Raw genomic sequence first — 13,546 nt, forward strand, 5'->3', positions numbered from 1 at the left:
TTTTATACATATAGTGGGTTTTGATTATAATGGGCAAAATTTGCTGGTCCACTTGAATCCTTTATATGCAAGTCTTACTGTATCTCTAGCCTGTAGTGGTGAAAGGGACCATCCCACACAGTTCGGTATGCATATATATAAACTTTGAATTGGTTTAAATAACAGTATGAATGCTTCTGATAACAGAGTGTGTGCAGTAAGCAGAACCTGGTTACATCGGGAAATGAGAAAATTCAGTCCAACATTCAGCTATTGCTGTTGTTAGTGGATGTAAATAAGTCCTATTTGAGGGCCATTGGTGCATTTGCTTATTGCCGGACTCCGTAGTGTGAAGTGGGTGAGAGTCTATGAATTCCCCTGGACCTGGCGCCAGTCCAATGCAAATTACTTCCCAGCCAAGGCCTATAGCCAGTTACAGATGGATGGACTGGGATGATGTGTCTTGTGCAAAGACATAGACAGCTACCTGTTCTATGTGAAGTAACAAAAATGATCATATGTGCAGTAGGCACTCTGTTTACATCACATATACTACATTTCCTTATACCTGGTACCAGTGATTCCCAAACTGTGGGACATAAAGGTACTGCAGATGAGATGTGAGAAGTCATTAATATTAAATTTTGATTTTCAATTTTGTAACAATGTTTAAAATTGCCTAAATATATTTATGGTTACTACCATCAATGAAACTGGAGGAGATTATGTTTTCACCCCTGTTTGTTTGTTTGTTTGTGAACAACCTGGAGCCCACAATTTTTCATAGAAAGTTATGAAATTTTTACAGAAGATTCATATCCTGATAGGCAAGAACTAATTCAATTTTCAAGGTGATGCACAGATAACAAATATACAAATATGGCAAATAGGTCATCTCAGTATATGACATCGGGCCAACAGGTTTACTTCACATGATACAAACATCATCTGCCATATCTTCAGCATTCTGCTCACACACACACACACACACACACACACAAAAGAATTCCATTAATGATCCACCAAGGCAAAAAAGTACATTAACTTACACAGTTAACAAGAACAACATGTCATTAATTTTGAACGGCTGAGGTTACAGAAGCGGGGATATGATATTGTTTCACAAAAGTTCTGTATATTCAGCATCGTTGTGCTGATGTGACCGAACCCGACCCAATCTGAGTATCATTTTTAAGTATTTGTCCAAACCTGACCCAACCCATTGGGCCCAGGTGTCACGTACTATGATTACCTAATAACTAAATTTGTATATTTCCTTCTGCACATACGTAAAAAATGTGAAGTTTGTTCAGTACTGACTTTACCCTTTCTGTGTGCGAACCAAAATCAGGTTTAATGTGAATAAATTCTGATCTTATTGTTTTCCTGGACTCATTCAGCAATACTTTGTCTGGACAGGGTTTAAATCAAATGAATGGGTGAGTTATTTTTGAAACCAGCTCTCAGTCCTTTCTGCACACAGTAAAGTTAAACTCAGTACAGAACAAACTTCCTGTTTTTTGCACATGCGCAGATAACAAAAATACTTAATAAATCTGGTGTGAGGTAATCTCAGTATGTGACACTGGATTGGGTATGCTCACGCTAGTTTGCAAGGACATGTAGTCATTTTGACAACTTCTCTGTCCTTCTCCTCTGTCAAAAGGCAGTGCAGATTCTGGACCAATGCTTAAGATGATCACATGTCAAGCCTGTTAGCCTTAAGAAGTTCACATGGTCGATTCGTCGGCATTTGTACCCTCTTCCTCCCCTCTGGATCCTTTCAGTTTTGTGTGCCAGGTGCCTTTGACTGTTCTTAGCCGAGCTGCAGGTTAATAGAAACTGACCGCACAGAATCGTAATAGATGCAAATGGAGGTTGGTCATGACTAGCACCTCATTCATTTTTAAATAAAGTCAATCAATCAATCAATTTTTTTATATAGCGCCAAATCACAACAAACAGTTGCCCCAAGGCGCTTTATATTGTAAGGCAAGGCCATACAATAATTATGTAAAACCCCAACGGTCAAAACGACCCCCTGTGAGCAAGCACTTGGCTACAGTGGGAAGGAAAAACTCCCTTTTAACAGGAAGAAACCTCCATGACTTAGCTGCAGGTGCATTTATTAAATGAATCCCTTCTGCAGGTGCAACTATGTTCCTGTTGGATAAATGATACATTCCTGACAGCGAGCACATTTTGGTGGAGCACACTTTCTCAGAGTTTTTTTCCAGAATATGTTTGGAATCTAAAAGAAATGCTTAGTCTGGACAACTTGCATGATGGAAGACCAGAGCTACAGCCATAAAACCTATATTAGCTTACTCACACTGAATGACCTCTAAGTGCAATATCATGTGCAGTACCTTGGAAATACACATCCTGCCTTTGCCCCTCTATCCTACCTCTTTATCCATTTATAGTTACACAAGGCCAAATTGTATACAAATTTTAGGTACAGTCCCCCTCTAAATGTGCAATACTATTTATATTTATCTATTTATTACACACATGTTCAATTCTACTCTCATGTGCAATAGGTCAGAGGCTGCTGGGTAAGTTCAAAGGTCAAGTCTTACAAACCATGCATTCCCAGGAAACACAAACACAAGAAAATGCCTGAAAATAAATAAAACCCCAAACACTGTCATCATCTTTATCAAAAACAGTAAATTGCAGTATTAGAAGTCACAGTTTATCTCTATATTATATTTATAAACCGTTAACAGAGCTAACGGCTTACTCGTATTGGATTCACAAACACAAAACAAATGCTGGAAAAAATGAAACACAAAATAAAATCCCAAACATGGTCATCATCTTTGTCAAAAGCAGTAAATTGCAGTATTAGAAGTCACAGTTTATCTCTATATTATATTTATAAACCGTTAACGGAGCTAACGGCTTACTCGTATTGGATTCACAAACACAAAACAAACGCTGGAAAAATAAAGAAACACATGATAAAATCCCAAACGTGGTCATCATCTTTATCAAAAGCAATAAACTGCAGTATTAGAAGTCACAGTTTATATCTATATTATATTTATAAACCGTTAACAGAGCTAACGGCTCACCCATATTGTATTCACAAACACAAATCAAATGCCTGAAAAAGAAACACAAGCTAAAATCCCAAACCCAGTCATCATCTTTATCAAAATCAGTAAATCGCAGTATTAATAGTCACAGTTTTATCTCTGTATTATATTTACCTATAAACCATCAATATAACTAATGGCTCAGCCGGATTTGCATTCACAAACACAAAATAAATGCACGAAAAATAAATAAATAAAAATACTGACTTTTTAACTGTTTACATACCTTTTTTTTCACAGTGTAACATATTTCGGACCTTAATGCTGTTGTGTTGTTTCAAAAACAGTGTCTTCTTACCAGCTTCTGCAGTTTGATTGTATGCATTGACCTGTGAACCAGAAGTGTTAGGTAGCTCTTCGCGCATGCGCACTGATAAACTCGAAACTGGCTTACACAGTCCAGTCTTCCCCCTCCATCCTATCCCCTTTCCTCTTACCTACCCTGCCTTGATTCAAATGTGTTTTTTTTTTCTTATCTGTTTGTCTGTGCCTTTTTATGCTATTCATTGTTTTAGCTTCAGTGCACCTCAGTTGTTGTGTAGAGCATCACAGTCCGTAGGGTATCCGAATACTCAATATGCATTTAGTAGAAGTGGAACAGTATTCGGAACATCTGCTACCTCCATAGTTTGCAAATGGTCTGCATTACGCTGTCCCATGAGGCAGATGGTGCATGGTAACATTGGAAGTGGTTCCTGGGGAAATTCAAGGGAGACAGAAGACATATGAAAATGGCATTGACAGCCAAGGCGCTGTGGCATTGTACAAATATACATCAGGAACCATTTTAAAGCATTTACCATTGCAAAATCTACATTTTTGTAACATGCATGGGTATTCTGTTATGCACCATCATTTGTAAATATCTGGGTTGAAGGACAGGAAAAATGACAGCAGCATAGTACATCCAAACTCAGTTGGGTACTTCTCATGCATACTTCAGTGACAGTAGGGTCATATATACTAACTGACGCTCAAACATATACTAAGTATATGTTCAAGGCATATCTGTTATGTAAAAAAGGCTTTTATTCTCAGTTGTAGACTTCCTGGTTAAATTAATGTTTTACAGACAGAGTCAGAATGTGTTCATAAATACCACCACATGCTTGTAGTAAAAATCTCAGGTAAAATATGTATATATTTGTGTGTATGTTGTGTTTTGTGTTTCAAACTGAGGAGCCTTTTGCATGTCAACATGACATGCTGGATTGATTATGTCACATTGTCTACGGTTATATCATCCAGTGTGTGAAATATTATATGCTTTGTGATAAGAAAACTGATTTTGAGAGCATAACAACTTGCCCAGTGCAACACAATATTTTGTCAACATGATCACGCTGGTGTTTTATGAAACTGTGTGTAGCATAAGAATGGGTTCTAGAATGACCAGTATTTCTATTATATTTTCTTATACTGTTTCCCACCATTTCTGTATTTCAAAAAGCCCTGGATTATAATGACTGGATGTTTTCAGTTGATTCTTTATTTTACAAGAGGGCGCATTAGTCAGAATCATTCTTTTCAATTTCTGGCAGATTAGATGATATGATATGACTCTTGCTCAGTGTTGTATAGTAACAAAGTAAAAATACTTCACTACTGTACTTAAGTACGTTTTGGGAGACTTTGTACTTTACTTGAGTTTTTTTAATTCAGCTTACTTTCACTTTTACTTCACTACATTTCCGACCTATATTGCATACTTCTACCCCGAGACATTTTCTATGCGCCATGCCGTTACTTGTTACAAAAAAAAAAAAAAAGCACACACACACCCCCACGAAAAAAGTTGTGTTTTCACCCAGAGACACCACTGATTACTAGTGACTGCAACGAAGTCAGGCCGATTTTCCATGAGGCATGTCCGGTAGGCTTTTTTGCAGTTGCGCACTTGCGCACTTGGGGGGTGTTTGTCAGGAAAATGATAATTTCTCTATATTGATTACAGACCTGCAGTCTGTAATCAACTTTTCTGCAGCGTGGCTTTGCTTTGAACCTTGAACCAATCGAAGCAGTGAATCGCAGATCGAAGCAGTGCTTCGATCTACGATTCGTGGATTCATTGTTTTATTTCCCTTTATCCTAATTTTTCCCTACTAAAACCCTGAAGAGCATATGTCTGTGAGTAATTAATATTTTTATGTTAAACCGACCTGTTATGGTCTTCTGAAACAGTTGATAGATGTATTTTATAACTTAAAAATGGGACCGATGCTAACGCGTTAGCATGTCTATGGCGTTTTCAATGTTAAAGTTAGCATTAAGCTGTTCGCATGAGCACACTTGTGTTGATTTGTTTTCTGTATAATTAATGGCTCAGCGTTCGTTGCCGTAAAAAAGTCAATTAAATTGACTTTAATTGAAATTAAATATAGTTAAATTTATTTTTATTCATATATTAATAATAGCAACAACAATAATAGTCTATAATAGACAATAATTGTCAATAATAATAGACTAATAATGTTACAATACAATTTTAGAGAAAGAGACAAAAAGAACCTAATGAAACAAAACACAATACAAAAGATAAAACCATGTAACAATGAAAATAAATAAATACATATAGAAATAAATAATTGTTTCCTGTGAACACCTAGTGGTAGCCTACTCTCGTTTAGGTTTTGAAACCTTGTTTCTGAAGTGTTTTTGCGTGATGTGCACAATTTTCAGTATTTTGACAAAGACTACCACTCATTTACAAGCCTAGATAAATTTTAATATAAAAAACTTCAGTCCGTTTTTGATTATTAACATTTACTTGTACTTTTACTTTCAATACTTGAGTACATTTAGTTGTACATTACTTGTCATACTTAAGTACAATAAATACTAGATACTTTAAGAGTTTTACTTGAGTAGCATTTCAATCAGTGACTTGAACTTATACCAAAGTCATTTTTTTAATGGGTATCTAATGGGTATCTGTACTTTTACTTAAGTGTGATTTTCCGGTACTTTATACAACACTGCTCTTGCTCTTCTCTGTTTAGGGCCCCTTCACACATAGTGCAAATTTGGTCAAATTGTGCATTAACTGCGCATGAAGCAGGAATCGTATGCAAACTGTGTAATTTCGTACCTGCTTCCAATGCCTCGTACACCTGTTACTACAACTTTTTGCGCACACCAGCAGCTGAAAGACAGAGTGTGTGCTGTGCAAGCCCATCGAACTCTCTTGTAGAAGGTATCAGCCAAATTCCAGGTGACACGCACGAACATCTAACACCACTCGCATGGCACTTAGACAATGTGTGGTCATTCACACTCTTGGCACAATAACAGTCTGCAGACAATCGCTGTTGTATTCGCAGTGAAATTTGTCTAAGTGCCCCACGAGTGTGGCTTTTGTGTGTGTACTGAACTAACAGGAGGTGTGGCTATGACAGAAGCGGCCATGGAGATCTGTCATTCTGGACATCCCAGCTGGACATTATTGTGCTTGGACGGACATGGACTAACAACTAACAACTGTCAGTACTGACAGTTAGTTACTCTCAGTACTGACAGTAACTAACAGTACTGACATGTACTGATGCACGTGTGTCTGTTTGCTGTCATCAAGTGGACAAAAATATAAACATATATCACTGTGGTGACAGGATGCGCATGGCGTGCACATGAACAGGCTACCCTCAGGTTGAAATGGACCATCAGATCATAACACGCAGCAGGTGATCTAACTGTCACATCACCCATGTGAGCTCTGTTCCACATGATTCAGTCTCCTGTGGCACGCCATCCACAAGACACGCGTGTCGGCAAGACGTGCGTGGGTCAGCAGGACACGCATCAGCAGATGTTGACATGAATGAGATAAGCGAACTGCTTCTCATTCATGTGATTTCATGACTGTATATCAGTGACCATGGGTCATCTACAGAAGAACAGACAGATCATATTTGTATTGCCCCCGTGATAAGAGGAATTTAATACAATGCAGTGTTTTTATAGGGTGCGTCATTTTAATTTATTTTTTAAATATGTCCATGTGCTTCCTGATATAAGGCAGTGTTCAGCTCACTTGGTAAAGTTTCTGACTGTAGTCAGAGCTTTTGGAAGGTGCGGGTTCGAATCCTGTGGGTGACATGTATTTTTTTTCAGGTGTGTGATGTGTTACATATCACAAAGCTGTTGTGTTTCTACGTGCATGGAACCGTCACAGCATGTTTTTTTTTTATTTGTTATTTTTTTTCTGTAACCACATTGTGCAGCTGGTGGCACTGTGTTCCTGCATGCACAAACTGTCGCACCAGCATCATGCATCCCTGCCTGTCGGCACGATGTTTCGTGGTGCGCACATACCAGCTGCTCTGACGGGTGTTGCCCTGGAGTTGTACTTATTCACACTATTTGTGAAGGTGCCTTTAACAATAAGTCTATTGTGGCTCTTTGTTCAAAAGTTGAGTGCAAATTTCTTTGAACACTTGCAGTAGTACCAAACATGACATGATGGTGGCGCTAATGCAGCAAAAGCACATTTGTCATACACCATCATTTACAAAGATGAATATGGGAAACCATTCGGAAGATTCAGATGGCTTTCGGTGGCTTTTCAGTCGAGTGAGTATCCGAGAAATTGTGTAACAGCTGGGCATGTCACAACTTGTCCTGTGAGACTTCCAACACGGACGTGCTTTTTGTTGTGTGCCATAAGCGGCTCCGTCCCGACGTGCGAATTCCTCCGCACGTCTTTCATTACAAAATCTCCTGTAACAGTGCAAAAGTGCTGATGTACACCTCTTCCACAATTTCTCTGGTAGTCGGACGATGTCCCGGATCAACACAGCCTTCACTTTGGAAATGATCTGGTCATTTCAGCCTGTTGATGGCCGCTCAGAGCGCAGCGCGCCCTGTGCCGCTGTGGCCCGTCTTTAATCCGGTTGTAATGATCCTTAATCTGTGTGACGCCCAGAGTATCTTCACCGAAAGCCGGTCTGAATCTTTCGAATGGTTTCCACCTGGCTGTCTTTCACAGTTTCTGGAAAAAATTGATTCAGCGCTGCTCCAATCACTCAGCCATTTTCCTGACAATGAAAATGGGTGGACCAATGCTCACTCAAAGCCTGCCTACAGGCGAATGACGCAACCGACAGGCGTGAAAAAACTCACGCATGCGCACGAAGGTTTAAGCTTGGCTGATGCAAGCGCACATGATTCAAATCCACATAGTTTTTAAAAAAAATAAAAAGGTCGGATAGTTTTCTAACAGACCTCGTACTCTGCATCTCTGCTGTGTACATGGTCAAGCATTTACCACTTCTCGTGGTAAACTATTCCGTATTGCAATTGCTCGATTGCTAAAGAATTTTTTTTTCTTAAATTCAACCTGGACCTTTGTACTTCAAGACTCAATTCATGGCCTCTCAGGCCAGCATACTTTCTCATTTGAAAGAAAAATATTCAAGATGGGGATGAACAAAGGTCTCATACAAAAGAAGAAAAGACTCTTCTATTCACTTTGGATGCTGAAATAGTAACAAGTCTAGAAAAGGACAGGTCATTCATAATCTAATCGTAACATGGGTTTTTCTTTCCCATATAAAGAACTTTACATTTGTGTATGTTAAAACCAAGTAACTACTCCTCAGACCAAGCAATAAGTCTTTTTGGAGAATCCTCCTCATCAACAAGTAAAAGAATGGGACGGTACACCTTGGCATCATCGGCAAAGATTTTACAGCTCGATCTTATTGCACATGGCAAATCATTAGTAAATAACAAAGACAATATTGGCTCAATGACTGATCCCTGAGGGATTCTGTTGGTAACCTGCATCCAAGAGGACCTAACCGTACAGACCCGCTGCTCTCTATGACTTAGAAAATGTTCTATCCATGCAAGAAAAATCACAATCACAAGCACGTGCGCGCATATTCCTGCATGCGCACGAGTACGTGCACGCCCACACATGTTCATGCATGCTCGTGCACACACACGCACACGCACGCACACACACGCACACGCAAAAGCAATCCACTGTGCTGCCTGGAGGTTGGTAGCAGGAAGAAAGAACAAAAGCTGGACTCATTTCTGACGTGATTTTTATTTCACTGCATATACACACATTTTTTTTTCGCTTATATACAATAAGACGTATACAGTCTTATTTTTGTTGTTCATGCATGCACAAGCGCCGACCAGGTTGTGTGTGTGTGCGCGCGTGTGCGGGGGACATGACTCTCCTGAGACATAATTTGAGCTAACTGACACTGCTGATTCTTGTAAGATACACACACACACACACACACACACACACACACACACACACACACAAAGCAAATCCACTGTGCTGTCTGTTAGCAGGAAGAGAGAAAGAAAACCTGGACTCATTTCTCACGTGATTTGTTTTTCGCTGCACTGAGGAGGTACACAGCTTGATTGAGCCAGTTGCGTGTGTGCGCGCCTGGGACAGTGACATGATGACTTGATTGAGTTAACTGGCGCTGCTACACACACACAAAAAATCCACTCCGCTGTAAGCCATCTGGATGCATGAAGAGCTGCTCACATGAAACGCTGATGTGATTTTTGGCTGGACTGAAGAACTACACAAAGTCTTTTTTTTATCGAAGTCCGAAGTCATGCATAGCATCACTGGACTACACGTCACAGTGGAACACCAAAATGTAAGTCCCTTTTCTGTTGTTTATAAATTAATAAAATATCAAATGACAATGATCTATTTTAGCCATTAAATAAAACAAATAATGAATGTTTTTACTTTCTTTCAATGGTACGAATATTTAATTCGGTGAAAGTTGGAGCAAACCATTCAACTCATCTTTGCCTCGTTGAATGGTACGTTCCAGCTTTCACCTCATGAAATATTCTGTGTATCTCTATCTATCTATCTATCTATCTATCTATCTATCTATCTATCTATCTATCTATCTATCTATCTATCTATCTATCTATCTATCTATCTATCTATCTATCTATCTATCTATCTATCTATCTATCTATCTATCTATTTCTATGTTTCGCTATCTACAGTAGTGTTCAGAATAACAGTAGTGCTATGTGACTAAAAAGATTAATCCAGGTTTTGAGTATATTTCTTGTTGTTACATGGGAAACAAGGTACCAGTAGATTCAGTAGATTCTCACAAATCCAACAAGACCAAGCATCCATGATATGCACACTCTTAAGGCTATGAAATTGGGCTATTAGTAAAAAAAATATATATATATAGAAAAGGGGGTGTTCACAATAATAGTAGTGTGGCATTCGGTCAATGAGTTTGTCAATTTTGTGGAACAAACAGGTGTGAATCAGGTGTCCCCTATTTAAGGATGAAGCCAGTGTTGAGGAAAGTGTAGTGACATGGACCCACAACAGGGGGCGCAAATGAACGGTCAATAGATGAGCCAAAAGGTAACAATTTAATGTTGTGAATGTGCACAACAAATATACAGACAATCTCAGAATCTGATAGCAGTCAGAAGGTGGAAAGTCACCTCCACCTCTAATCACACACTCGTGCAGCTCCTGTTAACCACTTATCTGGTTGGGGTGTGAAGCGAAGCCATCGCTGATCACACCAAAACGCCAATCCCACAGATAAGGCAACACCCACAGGAAAACAGCTGCAAAGAAGTTCAGACTATAAAGTCAGTGTTAAGCTCAGATACAGCAGAGAATATTACCTTCACAGGTAGATGATATCTCGGCAACGAGGTGGAGATGATGTCCGGTCTTTATGGAGTGAGATGATGTAGTGTAGATGGGTGACAGTTGTCAAGAGATAATGAGTGACAGCTGTCACCCCCGGCTGTGTCCGTGGCGGCAGCGCCCTCTCGTGCCTGAAGCCCGCACTTCAGGCAGGGCGCCCTCTGGTGGTGGGCCAGCAGTACCTCCTCTTCTGGCGGCGGCCCACACAACAGGACCCCCCCCTCAACGGGCGCCTCCTGGCACCCGACCAGGCTTGTCCGGGTGACGGCGGTAGAAATCGGCCAGGAGGGCTGGATCCAGGATGAAGCTCCTCTTCACCCAGGAGCATTCCTCGGGTCCATACCCCTCCCAGTCCACCAAATACTGGAACCCCCGGCCCATCCGATGGATGTCCAGGAGCCGGCGCACCGTCCAAGCCGGCTCCCCGTCGATGATCCGGGCAGGAGGCGGCGCCGGTCCGGGAGCACAGAGGGGTGAGGTGTAGTGAGGTTTGAGCCTTGACACATGAAAGACCGGGTGGATCCGCAATGAAGCCGGGAGTTGGAGCTTCACTGCGGCAGGACTGAGGACTTTGAGGATTTTGTATGGTCCGATATATCTGTCCTTGAGTTTCGGGGAGTCCACCTGGAGGGGGATGTCCTTCGTGGATAGCCACACCTCCTGCCCGGGCTGGTAAGCAGAGGCCGGGGATCGCCGGCGGTCTGCATGGGTCTTTGCCCTCGTCCGGGCCTTCAACAAGGCAGAACGGGCGGAGCGCCACACCCGACGGCACTTCTGCAGGTGGGCCTGGACCGAGGGCACACCGACCTCTCCCTCCACCACGGGAAACAATGGGGGTTGATACCCCAAACACACCTCAAATGGGGCGAGGCCGGTGGCAGAGGACACCTGGCTGTTATGCGCATACTCGATCCAGGCCAGATGTTCACTCCAGGCCGTCGGGTGTGTGGACGTCACACAGCGCAGGGCTTGCTCCAATTCCTGATTGGCCCGTTCTGCCTGTCCATTGGTCTGTGGGTGATACCCGGATGAGAGGCTCACAGTGGCCCCCAGTTCCCGGCAGAAGCTCCTCCAGACGTGTGAGGAGAACTGGGGACCACGATCAGAGATGATGTCAGTAGGCATCCCATGCAGACGGACGACGTGGTGGCTCAGGAGGTCTGCAGTCTCCTGGGCCGTGGGGAGCTTCGGGAGGGCCACGAAGTGGGCTGCCTTGGAGAACCGGTCCACTATCGTGAAGATGGTTGTCATGCCCTGGGACGGAGGGAGGCCCGTGACAAAATCCAGACCGATGTGGGACCAGGGGCGACGAGGCACAGGAAGTGGCTGAAGACGTCCCTATGCCTTCTGATGGTCTGCCTTGCCCCTGGCACAGGTGGTGCAGGCCTGGATATATTCCCGGACGTCAGCCTCCAGGGACGCCCACCAGAAGCGCTGCCGGACAACTGCCATGGTCCTCTGCACCCCCAGATGACAGGAGAGCCTAGAACCGTGACAGAAATCCAAGACAGCAACTCTTGCCTCTGGTGGGACGTAGAGTCTGTTCTTCGGCCCTGTTCCGGGGTCCGGGCTCCGTGCCAGGGCCTCCCGGACGGTCTTCTCCACGTCCCAGGTGAGGGTGGCCACGATAGTGGACTCCGGAATGATGGGCTCCAGTGGATCCGACAGCTCAGTCTCGACCTCATCTTCATGCACCCGGGACAAGGCATCCGATCTCTGGTTCTTGGTCCCGGGGCAGTAGGTGATTCGGAAGTCAAAACGCCCGAAGAACAGTGACCAGCGGGCTTGCCTGGGGTTCAGCCGCTTGGCGGTCCTGATATACTCCAGGTTCCGATGGTCAGTGAAAACCGTGAACGGCACAGACGCTCCCTCCAACAGGTGTCTCCACTCCTCAAGAGCCTCTTTCACCGCTAGGAGTTCTCGATTGCCGACGTCATAGTTCCGTTCAGCCGGGGTCAACCTGCGAGAAAAGTAGGCACACGGGTGAAGAACCTTATCGGTCTCTCCGCTCTGGGATAGCACGGCTCCTATCCCTGAGACAGAGGCGTCCACTTCAACCACAAACTGGCGGCTAGGGTCGGGCTGGTGCAGACGAGATCCGGCGTTTCAACTCCTTGAACGCGGCTTCGCACCGATCCGACCAGGTGAAGGGGACTTTTGGAGAGGTCAGGGCTGTCAGGGGGCTAACTACCTGACTGTAGCCCTTAATGAACCTCCTGTAGAAATTTGCGAAGCCGAGGAACTGTTGCAGCTTCCTACGGCTTGTTGGTTGAGGCCAATCTCTCACCGCCGCAACCTTGGCCGCATCAGGGGCGACGGAGTTGGAGGAGATGATGAACCCCAGGAAGGACAAAGAGGTGCGGTGAAACTCACACTTCTCACCCTTCACAAACAGCCGGTTCTCCAACAACCGCTGCAGGACCTGACGTACATGCTGGACATGAGTCTCAGGGTCCGGGGAAAAGATGAGTATGTCATCCAGATAGACGAAGACGAATCGGTGCAGGAAGTCCCGCAAGACATCATTAACCAAAGCTTGGAACGTCACAGGGGCGTTAGTGAGGCCGAACGGCATGACCAGGTACTCAAAATGACCTAATGGGGTGTTAAATGCCGTCTTCCATTCGTCTCCCTTCCGGATCCAAACCAGGTGATACGCATTCCTAAGGTCCAGTTTGGTGAAAATTTGGGCTCCATGCAGGGGCGTGAACACTGAATCCAACAGGGGTAAAGGGTATCGATTACGAACCATTATGTCGTTCAGCCCCCTGTAATCAATGCA

The 13,546-nt window shown here is 43.2% G+C and overlaps 1 protein-coding gene across 1 annotated transcript in view; it reads left to right on the top strand.

The window, feature by feature from the left end:
- The window catches only part of tmem163a (transmembrane protein 163a), a 229,535-nt gene that overhangs the window by 86,368 nt on the left and 129,621 nt on the right, over window positions 1–13,546 (top strand). The window lies entirely within an intron of this gene.

Source organism: Thalassophryne amazonica, chromosome 14, assembly GCF_902500255.1.
Source record: "Thalassophryne amazonica chromosome 14, fThaAma1.1, whole genome shotgun sequence".
Classification (NCBI taxonomy): domain Eukaryota; kingdom Metazoa; phylum Chordata; class Actinopteri; order Batrachoidiformes; family Batrachoididae; genus Thalassophryne; species Thalassophryne amazonica.